Consider the following 15,884-nt stretch of genomic DNA (forward strand, 5'->3'; position numbering starts at 1 on the left):
ATTTACCGCTTAAACTCCAGGTCAGTAGATGGCGGTGTGCACCATCGAGGTTGTTTAAATCGCTATTTAGATTTTACCGAAGAAGAAGACGATTGAAACTGTAGACTTTTCATGGTTGAGATATAATATGAAATTATTTTAGTAATGTTTGAGGTGCGTTTTTCTATCAAGCAAATTAACTTAAGCAAATAAGACTAAAAAGTCTTTCCTATTTTTGATAGTTCTTTCGCATTATTTCCTGTATTTTACAGTTTAACCGCTAGGTGGCAATGTGAGGCCGTCTCTGCATTGTTTTCAAGGTCAGGCAGTTTTGTAAATTGCACCTGACTTGTGTTATTACGGTACATCCCAATATATTTTCCTCCCATAATCCCAACAGATGCATGTTATAGTTACAGACCGATGTCATCCATAGATGGAAAATTATCAGTTCTATCACCATTCAGCTTGAGTATGGTTTGGCAGGGAATTATACTAAATGGAATACGTTTCATTTTTTCGTCTTCTGCAACCTTTGACCTGCACTAATTGTGATTTATGAGCTTTCTAGATTTTGTCTTTAAATTCAGGATTGCACAACCTGGGTGACGTATGCATGTCATTTGGGAAAAAAACAAAAAAATGTAAATTGATAAGTTTATATTTGTAAAATATGTCAAAGCAAATCACTGTGAACAATGTAATATATAACATGTAAATTGTCCTGGTTTATGTTTGTGAAACATATAAAAACTGTGTAAATCACTCTGGCCTACAGCATCTGCTAAACAAATAATGCCTTTTTTTTGCAGCGAGACAGTTTCCATGGAAACAGCTGCTGAGTAAGTGTAGCTGTCATTAATTACCCGGTTTCCCTTTCACATTGCACTGGGGATCTTTAACATCCATCCATCGTCCAATTGCTTATCTCTGTCAGGATCATGAGGGACCTGGTGTCTTTCCCAGGCAGCATAAAGCATAGAGCGGAGCTATACCCTGGATGGGATGTCAATCCAGGGCTCACTCACAAGAGACAATTTAGAGATGCAAATTCTCCTGTTTTATCTTTGGACCACAAGGAGAACGTGAAACCTTCACAGGGAATGGGGACAGGATACAAACCCCCAATGCTGGAAGTGTGAGGCAACTGCACCCTGAGTTATTTGTACCCCCTGTGCCCTCAGTTATTTGTACCCCCTGCGCCCTCAGTTATTTGTACCCCCTGCGCCCTCAGTTATTTGTACCCCCTGCGCCCTCAGTTATTTGTACCCCCTGTGCCCTCAGTTATTTGTACCCCCTGTGCCCTCAGTTATTTGTACCCCCTGCGCCCTCAGTTATTTGTACCCCCTGCGCCCTCAGTTATTTGTACCCCCTGCGCCCTCAGTTATTTGTACCCCCTGCGCCCTCAGTTATTTGTACCCCCTGCGCCCTCAGTTATTTGTACCCCCTGCGCCCTCAGTTATTTGTACCCCCTGCGCCCTCAGTTATTTGTACCCCCTGTGCCCTCAGTTATTTGTACCCCCTGCGCCCTCAGTTATTCATATTTGAAGTTATCATTTGAACATAAGAACATACATTTACAAACTAGATTTGGCCCATCAGGCTTGTTTGGGGAGAACTTTAATAGCTCAGAGTTTTTAAAATTTTATCTAGCTCTAATTTAAAGAAACTCAGCGTTTTAGCTTGCAAACTCATATACAGTTATATCCCTCCACCACGTGAAAATTCTCACCCCAGACGTTTCTCACGAGTGGCTCCCCAGTGGTGAAAAGAGCCACCAAATCACATCTGGTCGCCAGATTTCCTCTCCGCCTCCAAGAAGCACCTCAAGGCCCATCTGTTCCAGGAACACCTCTGGTAGATAGACGACATCACTGTACTTTCCCTGAATGCTCTTAATGTTGCATTTTGTCTGCTGATTTGAATAGTTGTCTTACTGGGTTCCTGTTTCGTTTGAAGGATGCCGTACAGCTCTTACCCTAATGCTCTCTGCATGTAATGGGGCCTCCGCTGGAAGCTCACCCTAGCTGCACTTATGCCTGGTTAACTCCTTGACAGTTGTATGTTTGTAATCTGCTACCTGCCACATTTGGAAGATTCATTGGTCAGAAGTGTCTGCTAAAGAAAGTCACCCCAGCATTTGAGTCAACCACCCTACACTCTCAGAAAAAAGGGTAAAATTGTGTAATTTGCTTGTCACTGGGGCTGTACCCTAAAGGGCCTGCCAGTTGTAGCTTTAGTTGTAGGCAATTATACCTTTTAAGGTACAGAAAATGAATCTAAGGAACATTTCTGTACCATTGGTAGGACATTAATGCTGTTTTTAATTTTGGGATGTTCCTCAGAATGAATTTCTATATCTTAAAAGGTACAATTACAAGGGTACAGTCCCAGTTACCACTTTTTCTGAGGGTGTATACACACATATATTTTTTAACTCAACTACACCTCGTTTGGCTAATCAATACCTCACTGACTTTTTATACTAATTATCTTAATTAAGTGAGCTGGTGGTGAAATTTAAAAAACACGTGGAATGGCTGAGGTGCCCCCGAGGAGAGGTTTGTGGACCGAATTGATGTTCATCTAGCCGTCCAACTAGATATCAGTAACTTTTTGGAGAACAGAATTAATTTTGTTAGTTTTTATTGTTATTATTTATTTAAATATGTTCTAATGTTAAAATGTGCTTAATTCTGAGCAAATAACACTTACTACCCATGAAGATACATAGCTTTAAATATTTTCTTTGAATGCTCAGAGATGTACTAATAATAGTTCTGTAGCCTACATGTAAATGAAAATCAATAGCAATGGTAAATATAGCATTTTAAAATATTTGTTTTATATTTTTGTATAATTTTATATTTCCTCGTATATTGATAAAACAAACTAATTGTTTGAAATACTCATACAATTAATCAGAAATTAAATCAACAATAATAATTTCGGAGTTTTGCGTTGTTATTAATTGGAACCATCTAGGTGATATTGACTCCTGTTAAACATTTTGGCATAAATGCGATGTTTATGTTCCTTATGTTCTCTTTAACCATCTTCAGACAAAGCAAAACCAATTCTCATTATTTGGGTGGAAGATTGAGGTACCAGAAATTTGACCAAAACCTAAACCTACAACAGCCAGATAAAAGATAAAAGCTCGGGTGGAAGAAACGAGGCCGCACGATGTGTTTTTGACCCACCTGAAATCCCACCTCCAAGTGTTTTGTTTTATTGACTAGACCAATCAACACCATCTCAGCATCTCTACCACGTACCCCTGGCTCTGGTATAAAATTTCAGCTCCATCTATGGCTCTTGGAGAAGAAAACATCTGATGTTATTACTCATAGTTTGCTGGTTTGCTGGCGGCTTAATTTTAGCTCGGAACGAACGCTTTCTGACATGATTAATATTTGCGGACCGAATATCGTCAGTATGTTATAGGTGCCAAGAATTAATAACAATGATTAACACATCCAAGCATGAAGCAGTAAGGCATTTGTGTCACAGTAAGTAATATGGGCAATAAATTACTAAGGCGACAAATTATAACACTACTATAAATGTCCAGTTTGCCCCTGCATTAAATTTATTTGTATGGATAGGGCAGTGTTAAGAAATATATCTTCCTTTTTTATATAAAATTTTGCATGTGTCCACTTACCCAGGACACGTGACAGCTGACGGTAAACATCACATTAAGCGACGTACAGAATTTCAGCACCGTATAATATTAATCCCCTCTCAGAGATCTTTTCTGAACGGGAACCAGAACAAATTGCCAAGGTTTGTAGCGGAAATGTAATATTTAGGGGCTACTTCTTCAGTAGCGCCACGAAATGACCCTCTTGGAGAAAGTGAGATTACACGGCTGAGATTTCAAACACGGCGTTGAGACCGCAATTCATCTTTCATAATAAATAGTAATGTTTTACCGCCTGCAGCTCTTCATACCCTGTGCCAGTACTGACATAGCTTAGCAACTGAACTTAACGAAAAATATTGTGTCTTGTTGAGTAACACGTGTCATATAATCTGTTCTCCAGTCGGGGTATTCCTCCCCAAATCAATACTGCTTCTGTCAAGATTCTCTCAGATGTTCTTGAAAGCTGCGATATGCGCAGTTCTTGCCAAGGGCAGAGATGAAGGTAAATTGGCGTCTTAGCTGGGAAGACATTTGATCATTAGTTTTATGGACGCAAAGACCCATGAAGTCCCAGCTGGAGACCAGCTCGAGATCCTACTACTTGACATTATTATTAATCTCGCTGCTGACTTTCAAGTAGTCTATCATTTTGTTTTATTTTGATAGTAAAGAATCTGTGTTCTGACTGTACCTTAACGCTTTATAAGTACAGGGTGTATTTGTGACATACGTTAGTAGGCTAAATGTTGCACATAGTCATTATATAATGTGGTTACATTTGAACTCTTCAGTGTTCTCTATAGTCAATGAATAATGAATGCATTAGGTCATTTTCAGAAGGATTAAAATGAAAAGATATAATTTTTAAGTGTAATGTGAATACAGAAATGAGTCAATTTAAACAGGCAGACTGGAAAAGTTTTGCTTAAATTTAAATAGGCCTGCTTGTAGCCAAGAGCTGGGGAAAGTTACGGTTATCATGAGAACAGATTAAACTTCATGTTAAAGTGGGGGAAAAAATCATTTTGTTATAAAATGATTTTTGGTTGAAGTTATCCATTTCTTTGTTGCTGTCAAGAACCCAAAGTGGAGTGTTTAGTGCCAGATCATGTTTGTTCTTAAAAACAATCGATCCCACAGGACTAGCAGGGGGCTGACAGAGAGATTCTCCTCATGTGGCCAGTCTCACACAGGACAGAGTCTCACATTCGGTCACGCACACAACTTCAAGGGGTCAAATGCCGCATCTCATACGATTCCAAAAACGGGGCTTCACACGGACATAGAAAGTAACCCCCACCAGTGCAGCCTCAGAGAGCAAAGCCGACCATGAAGTCGACCATAGGCAGAGCCACAGAATAAACTCTGATGATGCTTCCAGCCCTTCAACTGCTTCAGATTCAAACTCATCTCACTCTCTTCTTCCCGCTGAATGGAACAACAAAGGAGCTGTATCTGCCTTGGGGAACCTCATTCATTGCGTGGTGTTGCCCAGCTTGCCAGAACATTCTCAGCAGCTTATTAATACTACAGTTTGTAGGCTGATTTTTTTCACTTCTTTGCACTTAGTTACAAAAGAGAATCCATGCGCTTCACTACAGCCAAGATGCCAAGTTTGGTCAGCTACCTGGAGAGAGATATTTAGTCCGATACTAGTCTGCATAGGCATTTACATGTATGTAACAGTTTTATTACCTCGGAAATAGTCTGTAGGGTTTGTAAACTGCCCCAGCGGTTTTGATGTAGCTAATTTTGGGTTTATAATGGAGTAACATAGATTTGGCGTGAGATTTCTTGCATGCGTGAGAGTTAGCAACCCTGGTATAGATTCACAGTAAATCTCACTCTACGGTACCTTGATATAATCGCGCAGAGACGTCAGCTTGTTTAAACACGTGACAGAATCAATTATAGATAAAAATCAGCGGGTCACAAAAAGCAACACATTTACTCAAATTGCTTGAACACATTTTTAAACACGTTGTCAACTGTTTCTACTGAATACGACATAAATTTCGTAATTTTTTTTCTGCTGTTGACAAATTCAGTTGGGTAACACTTAGGTTTTGCTTTTTTTCCCTTGATTCCCTGTGAAATGAAATATGACTGCCAGCTGGCCAGCCGGCCTGCTCTCTGCCAGGGGTTGGAGCGATCAATATTTCAGCAGGCGGTGGTGGACTGTTAGTTATTCTGTTAAGCTGAAGGCACACTGCGCACTGTACAGTCCTCCAGCCCTGTGTTGGTACTGTGGGCCCTCTCCAGTATCTTTAACATGAATCATTAATCTAGAGCTACTTTTATGTTTGCTCTTGAGTGACTGTACATTTGGTTACCAGTCCATCACACCCTGCTTTGATATCTGCTTTGAGGCTGAAATAGTCTGCATGTGCGTGTGTGTGTGTGTGTGTGTGTGTGTGTGTGTGTGTGTGGACCAAATATCCCCACAATGTGATGAAAACCTGTTATTATGACATTGTGGGGACGATTTATTTCAACTAAAATGCCAAAGACTTGTTTCTTTGTTTGGTTACTTTTGTTGAAGGTTAGGGCTGGGTAGGGGTTAGGGTTAGGGTTAGGGTTAGGGTGTCATTGATGGGATTAGGGTTTTGCCCATAGAAATGAATGGACAGTCCTGACAAAGATGAGTACAGGTCTGCGTGCGTGTGCGTGTGTGTGTGTGTGTGTGTGTGTGCGAGGCTGTGTATTTCTTGGCTGTATGTGTAAGGTTGTGGGGATGACATATAAGGATGTAAGTATGAGTGTTGAGTATGTGTAGGTCTCAGTGCATAGATGAGGTGCTTGTGTACCTGTCCTCTAAAGACACAGAAACACCACGGGGGGGGTTGGCCAGTCATCTGCAACCGTGGGGCAATTTATTAACACATAATGACAGCTGGCTGAATGGAATTATTTTTTGATAGAGTTGGAGGTATGCTTTCTGAAACGGGCATGGCAGACGATTGGTTTGTTTTGTGGGGCTATTTTTAAAGTTAGTTTTTCCCTCTTTCATTGTTAAAGGGGATCTCGTCCTCATTTTTTGCTCTATTTCTCAAGTAAAATTCTGTCCTTTGTCCAGTCTTTGGCACCTTGCTCCAAAGCATGGAGCGAGTAGGTAAAGTAGGTAAAGCTTTGTATGCATGTGATGTGCCTCTGAGACTCGTGAGTCAAAGCTCCTCATCTGCCGCACTCAGTTATCCAGTTTATCATCCAGTAAGCTGCAGATTAAATGGCACACGACGCTACTCTTCCGGCACGTAAACATTTTCTGAAGCCCCGTCACTGTCGACGACGTCACCGCGTGCTTTCGGGGGTTTAAATGGGCAGCCTGTGTTCCTCGGAAAAGAGGCTGTTTTGCTGCCCCTGGAAACTCCTTTGATGAGTGACCCTTAAGCTCCACACAGGACTGATTCATATTTCATAGAAACTCGGCAGCTCTAGGCTTTGCACTTTGAACCTTTTACCAACAACAGCGTTAGTAAGCGGCCCCCAGTGGCCCCCGAGGGCCCCGGCGGCCCCACAGATCTTCCCAGGCTGCCTCACCATGGGGCCCTCCGCCCCTCCCAGCCTACACAGCTTCGTGTTACATTCCCACCTCCACCCGGCACCTATCCGCCATGATCCGCTGGAGACTCACGGCTGATAATGTCCACCTCTCACCCCGTGTTTAACCGTGACCCTTCACCAAAATCTCTGCTCCAAATCCATATTCTTGGCTTCCACCTAGCGGCCATGTTTCCCGCTACTCAGAGTCTCAGATCACTCGTGGGGGTCCCAGGGGTTTGGAGGCCCCCTGCTGGCCACAAACAGCCACTACACTTGGGGAGTGAATTTTTGAGAGGGCTACTTCTACTTCCACTTCCTTCCATCTGATATAAAATCAGACACCTGATAAAACTTTCCTACTACTGGTTTGTTACAAAGGCGGCTGTAAAAACGAGCAGAAATGTTCGTGGTGGAGATTGATTCAATTAAACTCGGAGACGATCTCAGCAGGGCGCCGATTAGAGCACACAGGTGGATTAGTTAGGGTTAGGGTTTATTAACCCAAAGTAATGCAATTAATAAAACGTACAGACCGCGGACACTTCCCATCTGTCCAGTACAAGAGGGAAAAAAGGAGAGAGGAAACAAGGCAGAAAAGCGCCAAAAACTAACCCGGTAATGAATGGGGAAAATTCACATACCACGTGACCTAGAGAGATCTCACCGCCCCCCTACAGATATTCAAATATAATCGAAGAAAGGAACTCAAGAGAGCTGGCAATTTTAACAGCGGCATAGTGGCTGGCGCTGTTGCCTCACACCACTAGGACAAGGGTTTGAGTCCCCACCGTGGTTCTATGTCTGTAAACTTTTTCTGCTCTCATTGTGTCATCGTGGGGTTTCCTCTGGGTACTCTGGTCCCCCACCCCCTCCCCCCAAGCCAAAAACATGCTTATATGAACCGGAGTTCCCAAATTACCCATAGGTGTGTGTTTGCTCCCTGGAAGGAGTTGGTGCCCCATCCTGGGTTGTCCCCTGCCTTGCGGCCATAACTTCTGGGATAGGCTCTGATCCCCCTGCGACCCGTAGCAGGACAAGTGGTTACAGAAAATGCATTGATTTGTTGTAATACTGGTGAGTGATTGGGGAATGCGTTGGTTTTTTTAGTACTGGTTTGTTATTTCTGAGAGGTGTAGCGACCTGCAGCCTCCAGCATTGGTAGCACACGGTTATGACAGAACACATCTTCTCTGGCAGAAGTAATCCAGTCAGTCACCCCACCCCTTTCCTGCCGCTTCTCTCCTCTTCAAAGCGAAATCCACCAGGCAGAGTGAGCTAAACCCCTCCACGGCAGCGGGGCCTGTGAATGCTGATGAGCGAATATCTCACTGCGTATGAATGTCACACTGCTCTCTTAATATTTGTATCGTCTGTCTGAAAATTCTTGTCATTCTTGCACCCAAGGTAAACAAGCACGACGTGCGCGGGATGGTCAGCGACGGACGAGGCTCCCGTTCCCTTCTCTCACGGCCCCGAACACACGACCTTGATCTGTCAGCGCCCTCCCTTGAAATGTGCCTGTCTGGTATCCGCGCCGGAGAAAGTTGGGGAGGCAAGAGGCGAGAACATCGCAGCCGCCGACTGCGCCGGCCATCAGCAAGGCGCCGACTAGCTTAAAGATTCATGGGGGCTTGGTGTTAAAACCACGGGCACGGCTGCACGGGCGCGGCTGCACGGGCGCGCATGCGTGTGTGGAAGCCGCGGCGGATCTCAGGGCTGTGGACGGGATTAATAATGCAACAAAGCTCAGAACGGAGCTCGCTGCCTGAGCCCGTTTTAATGGATTTACTCCAACTGTGGCCAGCAAGAGCCTCCAAAAACCAAGAGAGGGAAGATCAACACAAAGACCAACTGCGGAGTCAATGAGCCCTTTACTCCAGAGGAGCACACAGATCCCTGCCCCAGAAGAACTCTGGGACACAGATCAAACGACATTGTCTGTGAGGGAAATAATACTGGCAGGATAGTTACTCTCTCACTGCTATCCTTGGAACGTTCTGGAGTGAAACTAATAAATGTATAAATGCCAGTGGGCTGCTGTGTGCTTCCAAGTTCTTGCATCTCAGTCCTTCTCCTATCCTTCCCCGTCAGCTGAAGAAACAGTGAAAGGAACAGCCATTGCAGTGGCAGGAAGACGTAAGGCTCTGATCCATAGCGAGCTCAGGTCTGTGTTTTTGCTGTGCGAGGCAACTGTCAGGAGTTTGTAGAATTCGAGCGAAACCAACAGATGCTCGTCGCTTCGGTTTCCCCTTAAAAAAAAGCAGGAGGCAGCACTGAAGGTGTTATACACAGGCACTTGACGTTGACCGTTTCATGTCAGTCTTTGTCTGGTGGAGCCAACTCAAGCTCACCAGTTTCTGAAATGCGTGACCCTGCACGTCTACCTGCCACATCTACATACGCTCGCGTCCAGTCTGCACAGTGGGGTCATGACCGCCCAGACATCTCACAGAACCAGAGCAGCGTGCAACGTGCGTTTCACCTACATCCATTTCTCCATGGGTCGGGCCGTTGCGCAATCATCACGCTGTAATTGCACGGGGACCGAGCACAAGCGGTGAGTCAGTTTCCCAGATGAACGGATGGATCCTCATGCTCGTCCCTCACGCTGATGGAGCGTTTGATACGCAAAATGTACCTCTTCCAGAGAGAGAAGGATGCCTCATACATTAGCACTCAAATGTCCCAGTTCTGCTCTGAGATTTGGTCCATGACCATAAATTCCTACAACTAATATCTTCTCAGGAACAGCCACCCGGATCCTAGAAGCATTCATCTCTAAGACATGGTCACTGCTAAATGTATAAATTGTTTAGCTCCCTATATAGTACTACTGTGACGTGTTTAATCACCTACAAAATTAATTATAATTAGATTAATGCAGATTCAAGTGAAAGTCAAAAGACAATCATTATGGATTCTAACAATTGTGGATTCTAAGCACATTGAGCTGTAAAATAACTTCTGTGGTAGATTAAGCATGAAATAGTCAGCTAACACTGGCATAGAATGGAAAGGACAAAGTGTCTCACATCTAAACAGTCTTTACTTCACCACGGCTCATCCATCCATCCCCCGTGGCTCCTCATTGCCCGAAGCATCACCGGCCAGCATCAGTGGGTACAGCGCGTCTTAAAAATGCTGGAGATGTTGCGTTTAAAGATCATAATTATCATTGTGCGCGGCTCCGGCGAAACTGAAAACCTGGAAAAAGTCAGAGCTTTTGAACATAATGTCTCAGAGGATTTAAATTGAGGTGGGAGGGAAAAAAAGTTTATGAGAAGAGAAGATGCGCAAGAACCCATCTTTCTGTGCAGTGTTTCCATATTCAAGGTCAGAAACAAGCCATTCAACTGGGACACTTTGAAGGAAGTTATATAAAACTGGTCTGTTATAAAATTAAACAAAATTAATAATACATCACATATTGTGAAAACCTCCAACATCTTTTCATATTTATTTTACATTTATGGAGTAGTATTTATTTTGCATTTTAGAAGTAGCAAATACTGGGTTTTGTATCATGTACTCTGCATTATAAATATACTTTTCTACACAAATTTTTGGGGGATGATTTCTGTAACGATTTCTCGGTAGAATTCCTCCATTTCTAATCTGCCTGTAATCTTCTTACCAAGAAAAGTTACATTTATCCTGTAAGCTTTGATCATGAATGCATTCACAGCTGAGTTTTTCGAAAACGCACGTGTCGAACCTCCTCCAAACCACTCACTGGTCCCCAGTTCCCTCCGTCTGACCGTGAGGCGCTGGCGTGGACGGGGCCAGAGTGAGGCGTGATAGCTCCGAGGCACAAGGCCACTATTAAAATTATAATTTACCGGCAGGGTCAGGATATATAGCACCTGAAACACAACCCCAACCTCCCTAACACCCCTTAACAACCACACAGACTTACAAAAGAATATTTGATGTGGATTCTGCGGGTGTGTGTGTGTGTGAGCCTGAACTCTAAAGAGAATGGTAAATTACTTCAGCTGTGCCTATTTTTTCTTTTTTTTTCCTTGCAGTCTTAACCGTGTCAGACTGAGAGACCTGACAACACATTATTCTTCCCTACGGCTATGATTGGAGGTTGGCCTATGTTCGCATCCAGGCTCCAATAAATAAATGAATGAATGAATGAACGAATGAATGAATGAAAAAGTAAAGCAGTGCTACGTAAATGTGTCGAAACTATCGCAGTCACGTATTGTTCCCTGATGTTTATTGCGCCCGTTCTTTGGAATCACTGCAAAACGTGCTCCATCGTGACGGCATTTCTAAGCGTGATGAGTCCTGCCGTACTGTTTCTGAATTCGTGTCCAGAATAATAAAACGTGCAAGCCAAAAAGCATTGGACTCTGGTCATTATGGGAACATCTTCAAACACCAAGCACTGGCCCCCTGCATTGACATAGAAACTGGTTCAGTAATACCCAGCTGTAAAATGGGTTATTGAATATGGTAGCAAGGCACTGTGTCCTATATAGGACTACCTGCTTTGCACATAGATCATGTGACCTGGAAATAACAGGTACCTCTAATTAGGCGGATGGCTTAGCAGAAATCTACTAGCAGTGCATCTACTGACAAAACCAGGCAATGCACAAAAATACACACTTAAATTAACCCTGCTGGGTTTTCTGTGTGAAGTGAGGATCACCTAGGAGGATTCGAGAACACAGAGGTTGACTCGGATCAGCAACACAGCCACCTAGACGTAAATTCACTCCACGGGGGCAGCGGAGAGCGGCGTGCTGAAGGAGGAGTCAGTCTAACAGCAGTTCAGAGCAAGTATGAGATTGGAACATCTGGACCGGAGCTGAGGGATTGTGATACGCTGACTGCTAGATGTTTTGCAATATGATAATTCATTGACATGTACGCCTCATTTGCCTTGTCGCATATCATACAGCTCCGGTAATGGCAGCTGGCCCAAAGCCAACATCTTGTTTGTCACGGCTACTAACTCTCACCCGACTCCCCATGTGACATGATGAGTGAGCCTGGGATCCGCACACGCATGCTGCTGGGAAGTCACAAGCCGGAAAAATCTGTCGTACTGATCCTGACATTATCTAAGCTGGCTGGTCATGCTTTGGCATCAAGGCTCTATGGCCAACTGTCACACAGTCATGCAGGCCCCGGTTGACATATCCAGCATGCACCATCCACGCTGAAATGACACTCACTGAAATAACACGATCTGAAATGACACTCACTGAAATAACACGATCTGAAATGACACTCACTGAAATAACAATATCTGAAATGCTACTCACAGAAATAACAGTCTACCCTGCGATGAACTGGCTGGGATCCCATCCTGCGTATCCCCTGTAATTCCTGGGACAGGTCCCAGACTCACTATCACCCTGTACAAGACAATCAATTACGAAAGACTTATGGATGAAATAGCATGAGCTGAAATGAGACTCACTGGAATAATATTTGACATGACCTGGTAAAACAAAAACCTGCCATTCCCAAAAAACTGGACCATTAACAATAGCTCAAAGCTAAAGGTCAATTTCTACACAGGCTGAAAAAGTTACTGTTATTTAATGTACAACATAATTCTAAGAGCCTTTGCCTCCCTTATTCAGAATGTCAGACATCTTGCAAATATTAATTTCAGTTGCATCTCAGATCCAAGACCAGTTATTGAACTGGATGTTCAATATTCTGGTAATAAAGTCTGCTTGCATGTGAAATATGCACTTTATATATGAACATGTCACATGCTGGCTGAAAAAGCTATATAAATTGATTAAATTAACCTAATTACTGCTGACATTTTTATAGCCCGTGTTTCCAATTACCTTGCTTTCCTGGAGGGCTGCAGTAGGATGTGTTAATGAACTTTTCCTGTGATATACAAATGCAGTCTGTATGCCCATTCGACAGTAATTGCCACACCGAGAAGTTATTACTCTTAGGATCGATAAGCATGAATTAATCAGAGAGGTTGTGTCTAAGTAAACCTGGACGGGGCTCTCCACACCATGACTCATCATCAGAGGTGGTGAATCCCCATCCAGAGAGTACAAATCCAGACCAAGATTTTGTTTCAACCAACCGGTTGAGTCTAAAGAGTCACAGTCACAGAGCACTCAACTGGTTGGTTGAAACAAAATCTCGGTCTGCATTTGTACTCTCTGGACCGGAAATCTCCACCTCTGCTCACCATGGCTTAGATAAAAGCATCTACAGTCCTCCGTTCCGCAAAACTCCACATCAACTGTTCGTCCACCATCAGCTTCCAAGGTGCAAACCCTGTAGGACACAAAGATGTCAATGTACCTGACGGTCACCCAACTTTCAGCATCACATAGTAACTGAATATGTAAGCTTTCAAAGTCCAGGATATTTCGTGTGACTACCAGCCCGGATGGACAAAGTTCTGGAACGGATCTGTGGGTGTCTGATTGGGATGCTCACATCACCCGTGGTTTCAGTGCCATGTGGGAGAGCCTTACGGACACCACAGAGCACACTACAGATATTATGTAAGCGTCAGCTGTGAAATATGTTGTTTACTTGTTGTTGAGTAATACAATTCAGATATGACATGACACTACAGACAGTCTAATCCTTACTAATACCAGATGAGCGGTGAGTTGTTGAAGGATCATACTAGGTATGGCAGTGGCTGCTGCTGGGTGACATCACATCAACCCTCACAAAGTCCACACACTACTCATGGAAGTAGCTTAAAATATAAAAAAAGAGAGTTGATATCAGCTTCACGTGGTAACAGCAAAGAACTTTCTGGCAAAATGTAGAATGTATCTTCTGGTTAAGATTGCTAAAAGCATTCAACTCAAATTTAATCTTAAAGGTTTTTTCTTTCCATTAAACGTAGAAAATATTTATAGACTTACGTTTCAAGAAAGCTGTTTAATTACGTGTAAAATACCATTTTAGGTATACCCATCAGAAAGGCATGTTAAAAACCTGTATTCATCATATTGGACTGTAGAACACACATTCATCCATCTTTCAATCATCTATTCCATTGCAGGGTAGAGTGGCTGTTAAAATTATTCAATCAACATAAAATCTTTATTCATTTAATTTAATGATGGATTTTGGTGACAGATTTAACAATAAATAATTATCATCCTTGTTTTCTGTTCTCCCTTGTTAGCTGTTCCAATCCAGATTAAGAAATTCTGGAGTAAAAAAGTCTTTTTTGTGTTCTCAGCAAAGAAAAGGATACATTGTGTAATGCAAGATAATTTATTATGTAGAAAGTAATTCAAGAAGTTTGATGCTCTAAAGACATTTCTGCAGTTGTTTTGATACATTTACTAAATTGAATAATTTATTGAGTAAACTTACACTGTCACTTCTCATGCCTAAAAATATACATATATCCTTGTGGACAGACCAAGGTGAGGTGGATTTTTTAAATTTTTGTTTTCAGCATCGGTAAAAAGAGGTCGTGTTTAGCACCATCTTGTATACTGTGGAAAAAGCTGCTGCCTTCATTCTCAGCAGTGTTACACATCAAAGGAACCTGCAGCCTTTTGAAAAGCAATTTGATTTTCAAAGCATTTACTGCCTTCCACCCAGTGAAATAAAAATAGGGAAAAATAACGGGTGATGTACATTTGCTGCAGATGATGACGGACAGAACAGGCAACCAGCTGGTGTCAAATGAGCGTGTCGAGACTCCAACTTGAGTGTTAATTCTTTCTTTGTTAAAATGTCAGACGTTAACCAGACAACACCGATCCTCTTTCAGAATACAGAGTCAGTGTCAAATCAGAGTCAAACCAGAGTCAAATCAGATCAGAATCATCCCAAAACCAATCCAGAAGCGGCATTCCTATTCAGTCTAAAACAGACTGGCATCAGCATCCAAAAAGCAGTATTTTCAAGGTCAGAGTTAGCTAATAACAATATGCAAAATCAAAGTAAATGTGTGAACTGAATGGGACAGTTAACAGAGAACAGAGGTCTGCGCACTGCGGGGAAATGTATGAGTGGAGAGCGTAATCCTACAGGGGGTAGAGCGGGGGTTCCGGGCAGTGAGGGATTTTCTGGTTTGACGTGGAAGGGATAGACTGGAAACGAAACGTACTGGGAGTAAGTGGTTCTTGCTGTGCAATACGATTGCTGAAGGCATTCTGACACATTTCTGCACAATATGGGTTTGGCATATTGGAATCTTCCTGCGGGATGAAATATTAATGTTTATTTTACAGCGGAATTTAAGCAGCTGGGGAGGGAGTCTGTGAGGCAGATACTTGCACAACAGCTGGTGCCTCAACAAATTTCAGCAGGGGCACCAGTGACACCAATGTGCATTTTAAGCCCTTATAATAATGGAATCATGTAAAATCATTTTTCCTTTTTATTGCCCATCTTGAATAATGTATCCAAAAAGACAGTATTTTTCATTATCCATGCACATACTGCAATAAAAAGTCAATATAATCTTTTGGGATAGATTGATATCCTGTCTATGGTTAAGGGGTTTGTGGCCTTGCTCACACGCCTAACGGGGATGTGACTATTGTCGAGAACAGGGTACAAACCAGCAACCTTCTGATCACATGTGCAGAGGTCCAACAACCCGAGGCACACATCATCCTACATGTATAACTACAAGAGACAGGATATTTTTGTCTTTCACACCATACTGTGCAAATCCTACCCGATATACTACATGAAAATTTAAAGGAAGTGGATATAACGTTGAGCT

Source organism: Paramormyrops kingsleyae, chromosome 22 (assembly GCF_048594095.1).
Source record: "Paramormyrops kingsleyae isolate MSU_618 chromosome 22, PKINGS_0.4, whole genome shotgun sequence".
NCBI lineage: Eukaryota > Metazoa > Chordata > Actinopteri > Osteoglossiformes > Mormyridae > Paramormyrops > Paramormyrops kingsleyae.